Here is an 18861-nt window from a genome sequence, read left to right on the forward strand (position 1 = left end):
GCACCCCCAAATCTCTCAGGCAATTCCCACACCATTGTTCATGTCCATGGCTTATGCATAGAGGTTCTTTGGCTACTCCATTTCCTACACAGTACTTTATATCCCCATGGCTATTCTGTAACTACCTATTTGTACTTCTTAATTCTCTCATCTCCTCACCCATTCTCCTATATCTCCCTCTTGTCTGACAACCATCAAAATGCTCTCTGTATCCATGATTCCATCTTTATTCTTCTTGTTTGCTTAGTTTGTTTTTTAGATTCAATTGTTGATAGATATGTATTTATTGCCACTTTATTGTTCATAGTTTTGATCTTCTATATTTTCTTAAATAAGTCCCTTTAAAATTTCATATAATAATGGTTTGGTGATGATGAACTTCCTTAAGTTGTTTTTTTTAATCTGGGGAGCTCTTTATTTGCCCTTTGATTCTAAATAATATCTTTGCTGGGTAGAGCAATCTTGGCTGTGGGGCCTTGCTTTTCACGACTTTGAATATTTCTTGCCAATCTCTTCTAGCCTGCAAACTTTCAGCTCACAGTTTTATGGGAATTCCCCTGTAACTAACTGCTTCTTTCATGCTGCTTTTAAGATTCTCTCTTTCTCTTTAACATTCGGAATTTTAATTATGATGTGTCTTGGAGGGGCCCTCTTTGCATCTATCTCCCTCCTACCCAACTTCTGGACCCACCCAGCCTCCTTTTACATATGAATGGCTGGTCTTCCCCCATGCTTCACAACTTTCTAAATCCTCTCAAACAAGCAACAGCCAGACTCAATGAACCCCCAACTCCCATACTTCTGCAGCAGGCCTAGCACTAGCAGCAGTCAACTTTGGTTCACAGTTTGGCTTCTCCTAGAATCTCCAAGCCCAAAATAAGTAGTGGCTATCCCAGATTGCTTTATAGTTCAGGTAAAATGGCCCAAGGCAAAATACAGGTGGGGGGCTGACCTTGGCCTCTACCACCCCAGAAATCCCAGGGCCTGTGCTGCCAATCTTTTCAGAATCTACCAGGTAAATTTGACCTACAGCAATAGACCATGACGGAGCACTATTTCCCTGCCCCGACACAGCTGATCCTCCATGGAGGGTGGAGGTTGGTAGTCAGTGGTCACAGCCAGTCCTTGCAGATGATTGGCCTGGGTAAATCCCTCCTATTGATTGGCCAACAGCAACCAAGGCTCAACTACAAGAGGAGGGTATACTCAGCCCACACAAAGAGTATGCTTTGTGTACGCAGTTTGGGTGATGGGGAGGCTGTGCCACTGACACCTACCACATTAAGCCACACTACCAAGACAGGGAGTCTAGCAGTTCTACCTAATACATAGAAACAAACACACAAAGGCTGCCAAAATGAGGAGACACAGAAACATGGCCCAAATCAAAGAATAGATCAATACTCTAGAAAGATAACTAAACAAAATGGAGGTAAGCCATCTGTCAGGTGCAGAGTCAAAGCACTGGTTATAAGGATGTTCAAGGACCAAGTGAGGCACTCAGCAGCATGAAAAGCATCCAGTCAGAAAGGAAGGATGTACTAATTGAGATAAAGACCAATCTACAGGGAAACAACAATAGAGTGGATAAAGTCAAGAGTCAAATCAATGATTTGGAACATAAAAAAAACAAAAACAAGAAAAAACAACCAATCAGAATAACAAAAAAAGAAAAGAATCCAAAAATATGAGGATAGTATAAGGAGCTTCTGGGACAACTTCAAGTGTTCCAATACCTGCATCATATAGGTACCTGAAGGAGAAGAGAAAGAGTAAAAAGTTGGAAATCTGTTTGAAAAAATAATGAAAACTTCCCTAATTTGGTGAAGGAAATAGACATGCAAGTCTGGGAAGCACCGAGAGTCCCAAAGAAGATGCTAGTTCATTTTAGTGGAGAAGGAAGTTAGAAGATCTTTACAATGCTTTCTTGGAGTCACAAAGACCTGTTTAACCATTACATCAGTTCAGTATTTAAATGAACTGTCCCCCAAGTAAGAAGCTAAAGTTTCAGTAATATTCAATAGAGCCTGGTTCTTGATGACACTGGAGAGGAACTTTCTGCATGGGAAGGTGGGGTAGAGAGTCAGATTAAATGACTCTCTTAAGATCTCTTTCAAATGCAAGAGTTTATGAATTCTATACTTTTCTACTATGGGCTTAAGGAAAACAAATATCATATAATAATTAAGATTATATACTTGAAAATCAGGCAGCTTCCACATGAATTCCAGATCAGTCTCTTACTTATGCTATATTTTAATTTCTTCAATTTTCTACCCTGCAAAATGGAAACTATTTGTTTCTCATGGTTGTTAGGGGACTAACACAGGAAACGTGGTCTCTATAACAAACACATAATATGTTCCAATTCCAATAATGATGTGTTTATGTGAAGCCTGTGAAGTGGGAATTAGTATTTTCTACACTAATAATGTTTTGAAATTGTTGCTCTCTAGAACCAAGTTCAAGTCTGAGAATCTATTGTTATCATCTCCTAGTTTTGGTATATGTGTACTTGATCTGGGTTAGATCTGATTTGGGGTGAGGAAGAAAAATCTTTGTACACTCTGTTCCTACTTAGCAATCACCTCTGTGTTTGTAGAATAAAGAAAAATGTGGGCTTGTGGTTGAGCAGAGATTATTTTCAATTAGTCTAAATACAGAACCGGGCAGCAAGTTGTACTGTTTGATTCCTAACTGGCACCTCTTTAATTTGTACCAGCTGTGTGCAGTTGGTCTCCAGAAGTGAAAAGTATGATTCACATCCTATGCAAAGAATTTGGTTTTCTTCCTTTTAAGCAACAATTAGGCAAACAAAGATTGTCTTCAGTAAAGGACAATGTGGACTAGCTTTCCAGCATAAACTCATTTGAAATTTGCATAAATATTTGGTGCTACATGTGTACTTGAAAAGAGCTCCACATCTTAAGTGGCCTTATTTAATTACACATAAATACTTTTCTCATGATAACAATAGAATCATGAATTTCTTATAAATAATGAAGACAAATTTTAGGGTAAGCTCCTTTACCCTGATTCTCTGTTTCATCTGAATTAACAGAATTTGGCCACATGCATTCCACAAGGGAGATATAGTTCACGTTAATATTTTATTCAAGAAAGGTCAGAATAAGATCTATTGTACGGTAGTTATACCAGACCCCTCATCTTCAAAGGCCGATTGCTGCCACTTTGTTGAATACAGTAGAGACTCAGGACCACAGGACTGTGTTGCCTTGTTTATTTAGAATGTGTCCACTGAGGATGGAGCTGATTTTTTTAACACTTTCTTTAGATATTTTTTAAAGGTTTTAGTTTATTTTTATTTTCAGAGAGGGAGAAAGGGAAGGGGAAAGAGAGGGAGAGAAACTTTGATGTGAGGGATAAACATCAATCGATTGCCCCCAACCAGGGACTGAACCCACAATCCAGGCATGTGCCCTGACCGGGAATTGAACCAGCAACCCCTCGCCCTGCGGGATGACACCCAACCCACTGAGCCACACTGGTTAGGGCTAGAGCTGAGTTTTCATGGCTTCAGCAAGGACATTCCCTGGAGCAGGCTTCACCCTCTAGCCTCCAACTTCCTGCAGGTGGGCTTGAAGGCCACAGGCTGAGCATGGCCATGTTCCTCCCCTCGTTCCCGTCTAAATCTTGTGTCATCGGTGGTTTTCCCAGCGGAGTTCTAGGATGTCCTTTGGGGGAGGGTCTGCTTGCAGCTGCAGAATGGCAGGAAAATCCTGATGGCATTTGAATAATCATAAGACAACCTCAGGGGCAGAAGCTCCTGAATTCCAGGGCCACAGTCACTTTGTGGTGTCCCACCTCCTCTGTCTCATGTTCCCTCCAGAAAACTTGGGAAATATGTCTCATTTGAAAAAAAAAACAAACTATGGTAACAAGATACCAAAATTAATGACAACCAGAAGGTGATGATATGGATCGACTGAAGTGTCCATCACTGGTGGTCCCCACATTGAGATGGTCAAGCCACCCAGGGCTTTGGACTGGGAACCCCCATCAGGTATATTTTTTCTCTCCCTTCCCTCTTCTCAGTCCTCCTTGTTTGGTGGGTACAGTGGGATCCAGAGAATCTTGGTGCGGACGGGCCTCACAGATCCTCTCCTCACCTTCCTTACACTCAGGGGTCCTGTCCAAAGCCACCGTCACTTGATCTCAAATAGATGACATCGGCTGAAAAAAAATCAGCCCCTCCTAATAAGCTAGCACTTCTAGCCAAGAGTTAAGTAAAAAATAAATTCTACTGAAATGGTAGGTCCATGTGTTTTACTACACAAGCTTGTGTAGTAAAGGTTCAAAGGTTTGACAAAGGCAGTTTTTTCTTCAAGTAGACTTTCTGAGGTTTGCTAAGCAATGACCACAAGCCTCATCTTTCTCTTCTCTGATTGGTATCAGCAGTTCCTTTGATTCTCCTCCCTCAGGGTCACGAGTTCTTCTTTCCCTGCCCGAGTGTCACGGGGACTCCTTCCCCCATTGATCACAATGTGGTTCTGCGAAGGGGCCAAGGTTGAACTTGTTTGGAGGAAAGCCTGTCGTTTGGATGTGTTGAAAAACAGGGGTGTGGTCCTCACCTAGTTACGATCTGATGCATACTCTTCTCCTGTCTTCTTGCAATGCAGTTCGTACCAAAGATATTTTTAAATTCTAAGTGTGAGGTCTTTTTCTCCACAATAACTTGAGGTGGTTTGGATAGGCTCTGAAACAGCACAGACCCTGAGATGACAGAGACTAGGTCAGCAGAAGAGGACTGAATGAATAAATGCCACAACGTCTGATACCTCATTTTTAAATCTTCCTTGTGTTCCTGTTTACCTCTCTTCTGTGGGGCGCTGATGCCTCGGCTTTGTTGTTTGGAGGAAAACCATTCCCTGAGTTTGTCTGTCTGCCTGTCAAGGCTTTCCATGCCTTTTCTGCTCCGAGTGTCTCTTACGTGACTACTTTGTCCCTTGACTAGAGTAATTTACCATGTGTGCTCCTTAGTTTAAGTTCAAGGACTGGGAAGGAAGCACCTCCTCGCTTCTATTCATCTTCAGACCATTGTATGAGCCCCATTTTGTAGCAATTTGGAATTGATTTTGTTTTTCACTTAATCTTGTTAATTCGTAATGATCCCAAAACTGTAATTGGATTTTGACAGGGCTGCCCTGTTGCTTAGCTCCAGGGGTCACCAGGCAAACGAAGTAAAGGTGAGGCCTCTGGCTTTGGGTAACATGGCTGTCCTAGACTCAGCCTGGTGCTCTGGCCAGGTGGGGTCACGGTGTCCGTGAGAAGGACAAATTCCTAACTGCCTTCCTCAGAGACAGCCAAGAGAGGATGCAAAATCGTTAAAAACATGAGGCAAAAATACAGGGAAATCCTCTCAGGTATCTGTATAGTGCCACCAAATGCAAAAGATGACATCTTCTTGGACTTTGTTGTGGGGGAAAGTAACTTACTAAAAAGTAATGGTACCCTGGCTGCTGGGGACATGAGAACCTGAGTACATGTTTGCTCTTAGCCCAAAACCTACCTTCCTATAAGGTCCCCATAAGCTACCATATGTTCCTTCTCTAGAGATGCCAAGAAGAGTATCTGGAAATGTGACTGAAGTCATGAGATATGATCACCATATCCCCGTGGATTAGAAGATACAGTCCAGAAAGAATAGGTTTGGGCCCTCACTCAAGGAGTGCTGTCCTGCAGTGTCCCACACTGATTGGGGACAATCACCAGGAGGGCCCTCATCAGGAGGAGTCTGTTCACAGAAATTTATGCTTCAACGCCTGAACCTTAGGTTCAAATCATTGGATGATGAACTTTTTTTCACCCGAGCACATATTTAAGCACAAATCTATAATTGTCTAAGCTTTGTATGCATTAACAAAAAAAAATGTTTCCTCCCTTAAAACAAAACAAAAAAGCAAAACAAAAGAAAAGACTCTTGACAGGCTACTGACATATTAAAAATCAGAGATGTTAGTATCTAAAGAATAAGTGCTCTTTTGGGGAGGCAACAACAAGCAAACAATTTCAAAAAACACTTAATTGAAACAATGAAGTTCTATTGGCTAAAAGCATATATGAAAAATTTGTATTTGAATAGTTTGTTGGAATATATTGATGTATATTAGCCCCAAAATAGGATGATAATATATAGAGTCAAATGTATGACAATGTACAGAGTTAAATATTATATGAATTAAGCTGTTTTAAATAAATACTTTTTAAAAAAAGATTTTATTTATTTATCTTTAGAGGGGAAAGGAAGGAGATAGGGAGAGAAATGTTAATGTATGGTTGCCTTTCATGTGTCCCCTGCTGGGAACTGGCCTGCAACCCAGGCATGTGCCCTGACTGGGAATTGAACTGCGATACTCTGGTTCGCAGGCCCACGCTCAATCCACTGAGCTATGCTAGCCAGGGTCTTTTTTTTTAATGAATGCTTTTTTTAATATCAAAGATTTTGGCTCCAAAAGAGAAATTTAGTTTTCTATTAGTAAGAAAAAAAGTAAGGCCAAGGAAGAAATAGGAAGCTTGGCCCTGAGTAAAGTTCTGAGAGGGATAAAAATGGGCCATTTAAAATCTGTCCTAATCATAAAAACTCCGGTTCTAGAAAGACGGGGCAACAACAAAAATTAATTTGGTGGGCTTTCAATAATATTTTTTTCCAAAACTAAGTAATTTCATATTAAAAACTTGTTACATTTCAAAGGGTAACCATGCCTATATTTTATAATGAAATTGGGAAGTTTAATGGGTTTTTTTTATATTTATCGCTACAAGGATAGTGACGCAAATTTAGATTTATGCATAAACACTGAAGTGAAAATATGCAATCACCTCATGTAAATGTACATGATATTGTTTCTGAACTACCTTATTTTGATACAGTTTGCCTGTGTTCCGATAAAACTCTAAATTGTTTTAGGACCTTTGAATTTATAAATATTAAGTAATGGGTATTTTCATTTATCAAAAGACCCCTGAGAAATCGGAGTTCTGTACTGGTGTCATCTGTAATTAAATTAAAAATGTATGAGTTTTTGAAAAATAAAAATTTTCCAGATGATGTTTTTCAAAATATATGAAATTTGAATCATGGGTCAAAGGAAACTTCCAGTCTAAACCTCAAAAGCCTAAATTTGCATGTATGTTATTTGCATACAAAGTCTTTCTTTGATCTTTCTGAAGAAAATTAAACACTTTAAACTGGCCCGGCACTGGGTTGGAAGTGGTGCTAACTGGGCTAACTGGATTTATAAACCCAAATCACTTGGGTTTATAAAATGCAGATAAACTATTTCATGATATATTAGGTTGCTAGTGGAATGAGGAGGTGTTGAATGGTCTTTATAAGGAAATGCTTGTGGGTAAGGAAAGGAAGACACATTTAAAGAGTTTTAAGATAAAGGCAAAATTTAAGAGTGCTAACATTGAATTGAATGTATCATAGAGAAATGAAAAAGGAGTTAGGAAGAATCAGTCTGACCAGCGTCCACTTGGATAAATGAATTTGTGCTTTCAGTTGTGTAGTGGGTCACAGAAGACACGGCCAAAAACCTTTCCATCCTCTAAGAACAGACTGGACTAGCTCTTGACCTCTCTTCCGAAACTGAATATTAGCACCAAGAAAGGACGAGTGACCCAAAGCTTCCACTTCCGAGAATGCAGAACTGGCAGCTGTGACCAGGACCTCCAGCTCAAAGCCAATAGGTGCAAGTGGAACTGATGAGCTTGGCAAGTCTGGCAAGCACTTACATAGCTGTACAGAATGGGGGCTGGCGAATGAACCTGGGGCCAAGGAGCTGGAACCCACACCCTTTTCTGGGATCACTGCTCAACACAAAAGTGACTACATAGAAAACATGGAGCTTCATTCTGCACTGTACTTTATCACTCATAGTGATATTGGGGCGGGTTTCCTGGAACTCTGAGTCAAGTAAGGAAAATAAGAAATTATTCTTGCTTGCATAAAAGAAAGGTACTACACTCACAGAATTCCTCAGATTAAGTAGGGACATTGTAACTTTATTAGCACAGAGTTAGAAATATCAACGTAAACTTTAAAAGAAAACTTTTGTAGCTTTGATATTGAAGTAACCTAGAAACAATATTTCCCCCATGTGTCCTGTTCTATATATTTTTTTCACTAAAAGAACATTAGATTCTTGGAGAAACATCTCAGTCTATGCTTGGCCTAGTATGTAAGATAGCTTGGATCACTGTGTGCCTGAAAGCAAGAAAGCTTTCAAGGATTATTAAAGTCCTATCAGAAAAGTGATAGAAACCTGCATTAAAGAAAAGCTATCACTGGCCAAAGCCGTGACATAAAAAATTGTAATGAATCCTCCAGTCAAATGAAACACATTTAATCTATATAAAAAAGGTGAACAGATTAAGAAAAAAACCTTCATAGTTACAGGCAACAGCATAGTAATGACCAGAAGGGAAAGGGAGTGGAAGGAGGTAGAGAAGATGGTGTAGCGGGGATAGATGCGGATGGAAGGAGACTTGACTTAGGGTGGTGAACACACAGTACGATGCACAGATGGTGTGCTATAGAATTGTACACCTGAAACATAGGATTTTATTATCAATATCACCCCCATCAACTCAATAAAAAAATGCCATGATTTCCTAAAGATGAACACAAAGAAAAAAAATTACATGAAGTCTTTGAAAAGAAGATGAAGGGACTAGAATTTATTACTGCTGAGCCTCGTTATTTATTTGGCGTTATTGGCTCATTTATTATGCTTATAAAAAATACAGAAATTAGCTGATGTGGAATATGTCAGTTAGAGGGCATTTTCTGACCCAAGATGGGAATTTCAGTAGAAAGACTCCATAACATGTAACTACAAGTCAGACAAAAGTCAAGGGAAGTGTACAAGTTTATTTGTATCAGTTTTTAAATGTGCCAAGGTTGGGAAAAATGCATCACATACAAATGTCTTTAAGGGTAAATGTAAGAGGCAAACACTATCACAAGGCACAAAAGGAGGTCAAGTCAAGTGAAGGTGCAGGAAAACAAGAGTTCAAGAGGTGACGGCTGGGCTGTCAGTCAAGCCTACTTGTGCATGTTGACACAAAGCCACAAACACAGCAGGACAGAACACATCTTCAGACAAAAATAGATGCAAACAAAAGAGAAAAGGTCGAGAGAGCCAACTAAGCGACTACAGGAGATTCCCCTGCAGAAGCCAGAGAAACTAAAACTGAAGAGAGTCAAGTCCAGTTAGTGTCACATACCAAGTCTCACCAGCGGTCCTTGCCCATCTCTTCTAGCTAATCCAGAGGTATCTGTGTGGATTCTTTTATAAATGCAAATTGTCAGTAGCTCTAGGAGGGCATTTTAAAGAAAATAACTCCACTCTCCATTCTGTTTTTTTCATATTTAGGTGACTGCTTTTTTTTTTTTAGTGTAAATGCTTTGAAGAAGGTGAATACTGTCTTTTGTGTCAACTGAACCTTCTGTAAGCTGCAGAAGGGCAGTTTTAACAGCCTATGGTCTGATGTGTAACTAAATAGCAATTTGAAGTCATAATCATGCATTCCACCTGCCAAATATTTTAAATGACTAACCTTTTAAAACCTATTTTCTAAGTAGAATTATTCCCACAAATGTCTGCTCCATGTTCTTAGCTCTTCCATTAGAACTGTGACCTTTTTGGTAGTGGTAGTTGTCCAGTTTTCCTTATTATTTGGTTAATGTGTTATGAAAACTGGAAAATGTTGAGCATGTGGTGTTATGCTCTAAATTATAAATTGAAGGGAAATTAGGTCTGACAGCTTATCAATATTTATTAAAACTAGTATTTAAGATCCTCTATGAAAGAACAACTTGCCTACAGATTTTATGATAGAAAGTCACTGAAAAGGTTGCTATGGATTATAACTCATGAATTTTTAAATTTTTAGCATGTGTATTAAGAATTGTTTACAAGGCCTTGGCTGGCATAACTCAGTGGATTGAGCTTGGGCCTGCGAACCAGAGTATCGTGGTTCGATTCCCAGTTAAGGCACATGTCTGGGTTGCAGGCCAGTTTCCAGCAGGGAACTCATGAGAGGCAACCATACATTGATGTTTCTCTCCCATTCTTTCTCCTTCCCTTCCCCTCTCTCGAAAAAATAAAATAAAAAAAAAAAAGAGAATTGTTTACAAAATGTCATAACATCTGTGGACTGATCACAGAACAAAAAGTTCAGTTTTGAAAAGAATTAAATCAAAAGGCATCTATATATTTTATGGTATTATCAGTTTATAAGTCTTTAGAATGAAAGAGATATTTACATAGTTTAAAAATCCCAAACGTATCACATGCATTCTCCTGGATGGAAGCTGTAGATTCTGTAAGTAGATGAAAGAATTAGATCTTGTATATAATGTAAATCCAGGAAAGCAGGATGGATAATTACTTCTATCAGAGTTGTGGGATTATTAACATAATAACTCCAAGTAGAGTTTTGCATGTATCCTCAGGTCTTGGAAAGTATCCAGGTCCTCCATCTGTCTCTAATAGTAAATAACCTCAATTAATTGGGAAGGGAACTGTCTTTCCTGATAAGCATGCAACTTCTAATCCTCAGAAGATTTAGAATTAAGTATAAAATTTTTTAAAGAATAAAAATGATTTATTAATACTAATGACAAATAGGGAACTATAAGATCTACCAAGGAAACTAGTCACGATTATAGCATTTCATCAAGTTTTATTATAATTAGCTATTTGCCTATATACCCAATAGGCAGTGAGTTCCTTGGGAGCAAGATGATGTCTTATCTGAGCATTCCCAACACAGCACCTGGCCCAAGAGTCAGTACTCACGAAGCTTCCATGAATGAGTAAATGAGGTCCTCGAGGTTGTAGGTGATTCGGTCCTCAGCAGTATCTTCTTCTGGAGAGATCGAGGACAGACTGTCTCAGCCCAGTGACACTGAGCTGCCATTTCGAAGGCTCCCTCCTGCAGCCACTTCCGAATGTAGTAGATACAAGGAGAATGGTTCCTCTGATGTTTTTTGAGGTTTAGTCTAGAGCATGTTTACAAACAGGAAAGTCACACTTCAGGGATGCTCCAGGGACCCAGCCCTTGCATTCTCTGTGAAAAGATGTGAGAAGGTCTGCTGACCACATGGCTGAAGCAGGGAGACAGTCTTCCTCTCAGACCCCAACTGAACATTTGTTATCAGGACAGAAAGATGATAAACTTCAAAACACTTCCTTATGACAACCCTTCAAATGTTTGAAAACCATATTTCTTTTACCTAATGATTCCTGCTTTCTTCAGTTGTTTTCCTCTGCCAGGTTTCCCTCCTCTAGTTTTTCCATGTTTCTCCTGCATATTGTCTTGAAGTGCAGAAATGAGCACAATATGCAGGTTGTGGCTTGACTGAGCAGAGAGCAGGGGGCCACTGCTCCCCTCTTCTGGGAGCTGCACGTCCATTGTAGCTAAGATACCTGTGCTTGGCAACCTTATAGTGTTCTCGACTCATCGTACCTGCAGCCGACTCAGGTCTCTGTGTTTTGTTCTATTTTTTTTTTAATGTGATATGTTTTAAATATGATTCTCCAATTCTGTACTTGTAAGTTTTGAGCTAAGTTGCTATTTTGAATCTAAGGATTTAACCTGAATCTATATTAAACTTATAGATTTGCCTCATTATTCCAATTTAGACATTTTAAAAAGATTTTATTTATCTATTTTTAGGCAGAGGGAAAGGGAGGGAGAAAGAGAAGGAGGGAAACATCAATGTGTGGTTGCCTCTTGAGCACCCCCTACTGGAGACCTGGCCCTCAACCCAGGCATGTGCCCAACAGATGATCCTTTGGTTAGACTGACAATCCACTGAGCCACACCAGCCAGGGCTGATTTAGACATTTTGGAATGATGACCCCACCATTAAATGTTTTAAATGTCAAGGTCTTGCCATTTGTACTTTTGATAAACTTAATGACACATCTTCATCCAAGTCACTGATAAAAGTATTGAGTAAGACAGATTGAGGGAAGAGTGCATAGCATAGCATTATCATTCAACCAATATTTGTGAATTAAATCATGAATTTGACACAGGGGAAGGAACTAGATTGTAGTTATTGTCTCTAGTACCATTTTCAGGAGAGACTGTGTCCTTTCAACTATTCTCATAAAAGAGTGAACCATACCTTTCCAAGGAATAGTTTTCTTGCTTTTCTAGAAGTTTCTGAGACAATCTTATTATTCCTATTCATTCTTTTTCTCTCCCTTTCATTCTTGTGCAACAGGATTCAATATTAATAACATAATATTTGTAGCATACTAGATCAGATGCATAATGCAGCATAAGAAGTCAACCCAGCACTTTGGGATCTAAAACAATGACAATTCATTTGTCAGAGTTCTGTTGGCAGACAAGACTCCTGCTGGAGTCACGTGGACTCACGCAGGTGGTGGCATGCAGCTAATGGATCAGCAGAGAGCTTGGCTCAGCTAGGGCACCTCGAATGGTTGCATTTCTCCCTTCCTGTGGTCTGTCATCTTCATGAAGGCCAGTTCAAGCTTCTTCACGTGGAAGTGGCCGTATTTCAGTAGGAGAAAGCCCTAGATGGCAGACTGAATAGAGCCACTGTTTGCATTATGCTTGCTGATATCCTGGGGTCAAAACAGGTTACATGACCACACCTAGAGTCAGTGAGGAAAGGATGTACCCAAGGGTAGATACCAGGAACTAAGGTTTATTGGGGGCATAAATATAACGATCACTGCAAACACAAATATTTACAGCACTTTTAGGATTTAGTATACTATGCCTTATGATTTCTGTTTCCTTATAATTATCTTTAGAGAAAATCTCTATTGTTAGAAAACTTTACTTAGTATGTATTAATTTTGTAAGAAAAAGAAGTGGGTATTTGGTAAGTATAAAAATACTGACATTAAAAATTTCCAGCTTAGGTAGAGTTTCTATAGCTCTGTTAATATTTGAAGAATATTTTCCATCAGCTTATTTTCTTAGTGATGAATGTCTGAGAAAATGTCCACCCTGCTGTGCCCACACACTACTCGTAGAGGGTTAAATAAAATAGATTGTGCACTTTAAAATTATCTGGAAACCTGAACAAGTGGCTTTTTAAAGGCAATATTGAATTTATTTAAAAATTTTTAATTTTTCAAATTATAGGGATTATCAAAGCCTAAGAAATAATCACATTATTTTATTTGTATAAATGTCTTAAAACATTTTTGAGGAATTGATTTTGCTCAGATGGGTGTTTTAAGACAAACTTGCTCTCATTTGAACAGAACACATAGTTCTGGGAAGCAAGAGTAGAAGTGAGGGTGCCCACTGGCACTGGACTCTGTTGCATTCGAGATCTTAGAATCTAAATGAGCAATGTTACCCCCAGGCTACTGTAGTTCTATGACAATTAAAGCCAAGACCGATACCTGGCCACTTGGAGCTCTAGATGCTGTTGAGCAAAGGGGCAAATCATTAGGGGTATTGTTAAGAAGTTGTGTTGAGTCACTGACTCTGGTGGTCCGGATCCTGTAAGCTGGTCGCTATGTAATAGGGACAGGAGGATAGAACCTAAGTGACACACTGCTCAGCTGCAAAAATTAATGAAGACTACTACATCACTATATTGGAAGGACACCCAAAGCCAGCCCTGATCAACCAAGATGCTGTCTGAAAGCAAAGGGGAAATGAAGTAGGTAGTGGAAGAGGTAGATCATACATACCGCATCTCATAAATATCATGTGAAAACTGCACATATGACTATTGTGGCCTCTACCTGTAATGTATATACCTTTTTGTTTTGCCATGTATTTCAAGTAAATTTTTCTGTTTCTCTTTACCACCACACTTTTGTGTATGAATTATTTTGGTAGTTTACTTTACAATTTCGTCCATAGTTAAAGATGAAGCTATATCATCACTGGAGGAGAAATAAATATTGCCAGGAGAGCTTCAATTTGGAGCTGAATGCAGACACTGTTGAGACTTTGGGTCATTGCCTTTTGGAAAGATGAGTACATTTTCTACTCTATAATCAACCAATGTATTATATTAGGTAGGAGTATTTCTTTTAACATGTAAATGTTTACAGGGCGGGGCAAAAGTAGGTTTACATCTATGATGGGAAACAGTTTACTTTTGTATTATTTATGAATTAATTGTATTATTTTCTGTGTGAATAATGGTAAACCTACTTTTTCCACAACCTATATTTTAACGTAAAGGATGAAGGGTACATGTAGACATTGATAGTAGGTAGTTAAAGTGGTGAATAGCATTGAATGCTTGCCATTCTGTTGGCTGCCCAGCATCTGAATCTTCTTCCCACTTCAAACCTCATTCACCAACGCATCAGTCCGGTTAGAGGACAGGGTTCTGCCCATCCCTATTAAGGTAAAGGAGCATACATTCCTCTCTCACTGGACAGCTAGGAACACATGACCTAGCCTTGTCCAAACACGATTCCAGCTGGAACTTTGAACCTGGGGAGTTCCGTAGCGATGCAGGGAACCAAGATTATTTCCTGGATTGGTGGTAAGTGTCCAGTGCAGGTGGAAAGTTTCCAGTAGTCCCAGTACTTTCACTGCAAAAGGTTTTAGCAGCATAATCTTAATCAGAATATTTCTGAGCCAAGACTCTTCTGCCTAGATTTCCTACAATTTCCCAAACCTGGTTTTCCATTTTCCTTGGATTCAGTAGGCTAACTGTAAAGTTTTTCTCAGTTTAAAGAGTCAAGAAATCTCTTCTAGTGCCTGCAACAAGATTTCTGAAATACACAATACACAAAAGTGCACATCCTGGGGCTTTGTAGATACCCATTAAATGGCGATTTCTTTTCCTCCTGGTGGGCAATGTGTCCCTAAAACTTTCTGAAATCTCAATCAGTAGAAGCTGGAGAAACATTGTAAAAAGCAGCAAAATTTGTTGCTTGTTAAAATAGAGGCTCAGCTTATCTTTGAGCCACACAGTTTTTAAAAAAATTTTGTATAAATCCTCTTAAATGAGTAATTGTTATTCAAATGTTAATCAAGCATGTGTGGGCAGACCTGAATGCAGGGAGAATACGTCTGGTGGTGCAAACTGGGCCAGGTCCTTAAGCCCAGGCCATGCCTCGGAGACTCTGCTTTGTGAAGTTTTGGGTGATGTCCAGTGTTATTAGTTTAAAGTCTCCTGCTGGAATACCTCTTGTATAATCTTGTGAAGCTGCATACACTCTTCCTCAAGTAGTCTGTGGTGGCTAGTTTTATTTTAACATGGGACGAACTGAGCTGGAATAAACCGAAGGAAGGACGTATAGAAAGAATCTTGACTGCATGCTGGGAAAGAAAAACAGTCAAAGAGAACAGGGCTGTTGCAGCTCCATCTGGGCTGGACTGTTTGCATCCTGTATGTCACATGACTTAAGACATAATCCAGGTGGGCCAGCACTGATTATTAAGTTTTGGTGGGGTCTGATACAAGACCACACTGCTGTGACTGAGCAGGAGGAGACAATCTTAAGACCATATACTTGAAGAAAGGTGAAAATCTTTCTCTCTCAATGTGTCTTAAATGACCTGGCCTCTTAGGCACAGTTATATTCAGACTGTTCCTAGGGTTGGAATACTTGTGGTGTTCAGGCTGGCTCAGAGGACTCTCTAAGTGCCCTGAAGGCGGGTGGAGACTAAACTGTGAGGGTGGCCACCTCTAGCAGCATTGATAAGATACCTTTCCATTACGTACCTTGCATAAGAGAAACCACAGTAAGGTTTTGTTAAATGATGTGGCCTAAACTTAGCTGCATCTTGGAGAATTAAAGGAAGGGTCTGTCCCTTAGGTTGGGTGAGTGTCAGCAATGTCCACCGTTTATGGGATGCTGCAGCTCTCATATCCACAGTGATCTTGGAACATGTATCAGCAGAAAAGAAAGGAAAAGACTGCCTTGGCCGGAAGAACCACAAGTAGGATGTGCTGCTGAGCACATGTGAGAGAAAGCTCAAGGGTGTGTTCAGAAACAACTTGGGGCAGTTTGACATGGGAGAGCTCATGCTGCAGAGGTAAAGTCCAGGTAGCAACAGAGTCACAACCTTGTCTTTTAAGCCATTGGTATGGAGTGAGGCTCTAGTATTCACTTGTAAGAGTTTCTCAACACATAATAGGATTTCAGACTTTATAATGGCTTTATCTGAAACAGACACTAAGTAGTTTTTTTTTAAAATGTGTTACTGGCATGTGAGCAAATTATGAGTAAAATTCATGATTTTTGTATTCTTTGGAGGAAATCTACTTTTATGTAATTATTTGTTTGCCATACCTCTCACTGAGGTTATTGTTTATATGAATGCTATAATAAAGAAAGAACTACCTGAATACAAATTTTATACAAATAGAATATTTATAGCATCCCAGGAAAGTTCCAAGTTTCATAGTTTCTTTGAGTAGAATATTTATGGAAACTGCAAAAAGCAAGGATGGAGATTGCAGCCAGGGAGTTTGATTTTCTTTATGAGAATAAAATGAGTGATAGAAGAAAAAGAATTTATACTGACATGAATGAATCAGAATCAAATGTATTTGGGCCCATTTTTATAAAATCAGAATTCTTTTTGTGTAACTTTAGAAATAAGCCATTTAATCAAGAGAATTATAATGGATGCTATTTTGGACACAAAAAATTTATAGAGAGAATTTGGATGTTAAGATTAAGGTTAGAGACTGAGAAGAAACAGAGTATATAAATGGTACAGGTTTAAATAAATTCAAAAGAAATTAGAAAACTAAACTATATAATCTAATGATAATAGTAAAATCCCTTTCAGTGGAAATAATAAGTGAAAAATGACGGAGAAAATAAATTTGGTAAGAATGTATAGAGAAGAATGCAAAAATCTTAACAGAAAATTTCTACTTCTGGTTATGACAGACTAACTTGTATCATATCAATTCCCTTTTCCTGACGAGAACAATGGAAAAAAGATAGTATAATGTATTAAAAATTTAAAAAGCCTACCAGCTTTTGTAGGCATCAGAGAGCAACCGAACCTGTGAGGATTAATAGGGTAAGACCCTGGAGACAAGAGCAATGTATTGATGTAAACCTGGCATTCTTCACTGGTTATTCTCTCAAGCCATTTTCTAATATGTAAGTGGCACAGATGAGAGGATGAGAGGAAAAAAAGGCTTACAGCTTTTCATAGGCTCATAAAGCTGGGGAGGCAAAAGTTGGGGTTCAGCATGACTGAGGTAGTGAAAGACTCGGGGGTCAAGACCCTGGAGAAAAGGGAATTGCAGAGAACTCAGCTCCATATCCTGCAATTCTTTTTCTCCTTGGGGGATGTGATAAGCTACACAGGGTGAGAATACAAGCAGCAAAGCAGAAGGTAGACAGTAAACAGAACTTTAGCAATTTCACAGTGTTTGGTCAGTGTTTGAAGATACAAAAAACTAGATTCGGACATTTCCAAAGACTTCTTAGATTTTAATCATCCCAGTCTCTCATTGGATCAAGGTGATCTATAACATCCCTGTTTTAGGGAAGAAAGAAAAGTCCTTTCTAAAGGAAGATATCATCAGGAGGCCTTTTGTTTCATCATACACAATGACTGGCATTTAATTAAAAAATCAACAGGCATTATCCCAGGAGACAGGGGGAAATGGCCAAAAATAAAAGCAAAAACAATAGAAACAACCCTTGAGTGATCTCTATATTGGAGTTATCAGACAGAAACTTTTAAACAATTTATGATGAACAGATTTAAGAAAATAGATAAACAGATAGAAAATTGTACCAGAGGCTTGGAACCTACAAAATTATGGTCCATTGGAAATTGTAGCATTGATAAACCCAAATATTAAGATCTCACTAGACGAGTTAACAGCAGGTTAGAAGAGCAGAAGAGAGGACTGCTAAATTGGTAAGTAGAAAGTATGAAATTAAAAACATGAAAAATGCAAGAGAGAGCAAGATGTGACAAATGGTAAGAAGTTTTTGCACATGTGTCTTTAGAGCCCCAGAAGGAGAAGAGGGACAGAATGGGAGATAAATAATTGTTGAAGTGATATTGGCTGAGAATTTTCTAGAACTGGTGCAAAAAATGAAGCAAAGATTCGAGACTCTGTAAAGCCCAAGGCATATCTGGGCACATCCTAGTAAAACTGCTTAACATCAAAGACAAAGAGAAAATTGTAAAAGCATCCAGAACAGTACTTTCAAGGAGAAAAAAGTGATAGATGCTAGATGACAATAGGATGATATTTTTTATGTATTTTAAGAATATAAGTGTTAAGAATTCTACATGCACTGAAAATATTTTTCAAAAATGAAGTTACAATAAAGATATTTTTTTCTCACACACAAAATCTGAGAGTATTTGTTGCCACGTTGAAACTGATTGATATTTACAAATACTAGTTTATTTAAGGAATAGACTAAAACAATGAAATCACAAAAGGTAGTTAACTTGTTTTGGAACTTAAAGTACAACTTACTTAGGTTTAATTAGGTTACCTTTCTTCCTTTTCCAAAGGGACACCAGGAGAACAAATAAATTCTTTGAATGAATACTTCATATTAATTAGTGGATGATATTATGGGCCATTGCTTTTCAAAATTGTAATATTTGACAAACAATTATAACATGAAATGATGAGCAAATTTGGGAAAGTCTTAGCAATGCACAACATACGAAAATGGTGATTAGGTGTGTAAAAACTCAAAAGTTTACCAGTTTAAGAATACATTTCTACTTCTTTATAAATATTTTGCTTATAGCTATAATGGAGAATTAAAATGTAGTTTGTTGTGGTTAGTAAATAGTGTTTTATGTTCTTTGTTTTAAATTAAAATCTCTTAAAATTATTAAAAATTTAATGTGGTATTATGT

The sequence above is a fragment of the Artibeus jamaicensis genome, unplaced genomic scaffold (genome assembly GCF_021234435.1).
Source record: "Artibeus jamaicensis isolate MK-2021 breed Jamaican fruit bat unplaced genomic scaffold, CSHL_Jam_final contig_3176, whole genome shotgun sequence".
Taxonomy (NCBI): domain Eukaryota; kingdom Metazoa; phylum Chordata; class Mammalia; order Chiroptera; family Phyllostomidae; genus Artibeus; species Artibeus jamaicensis.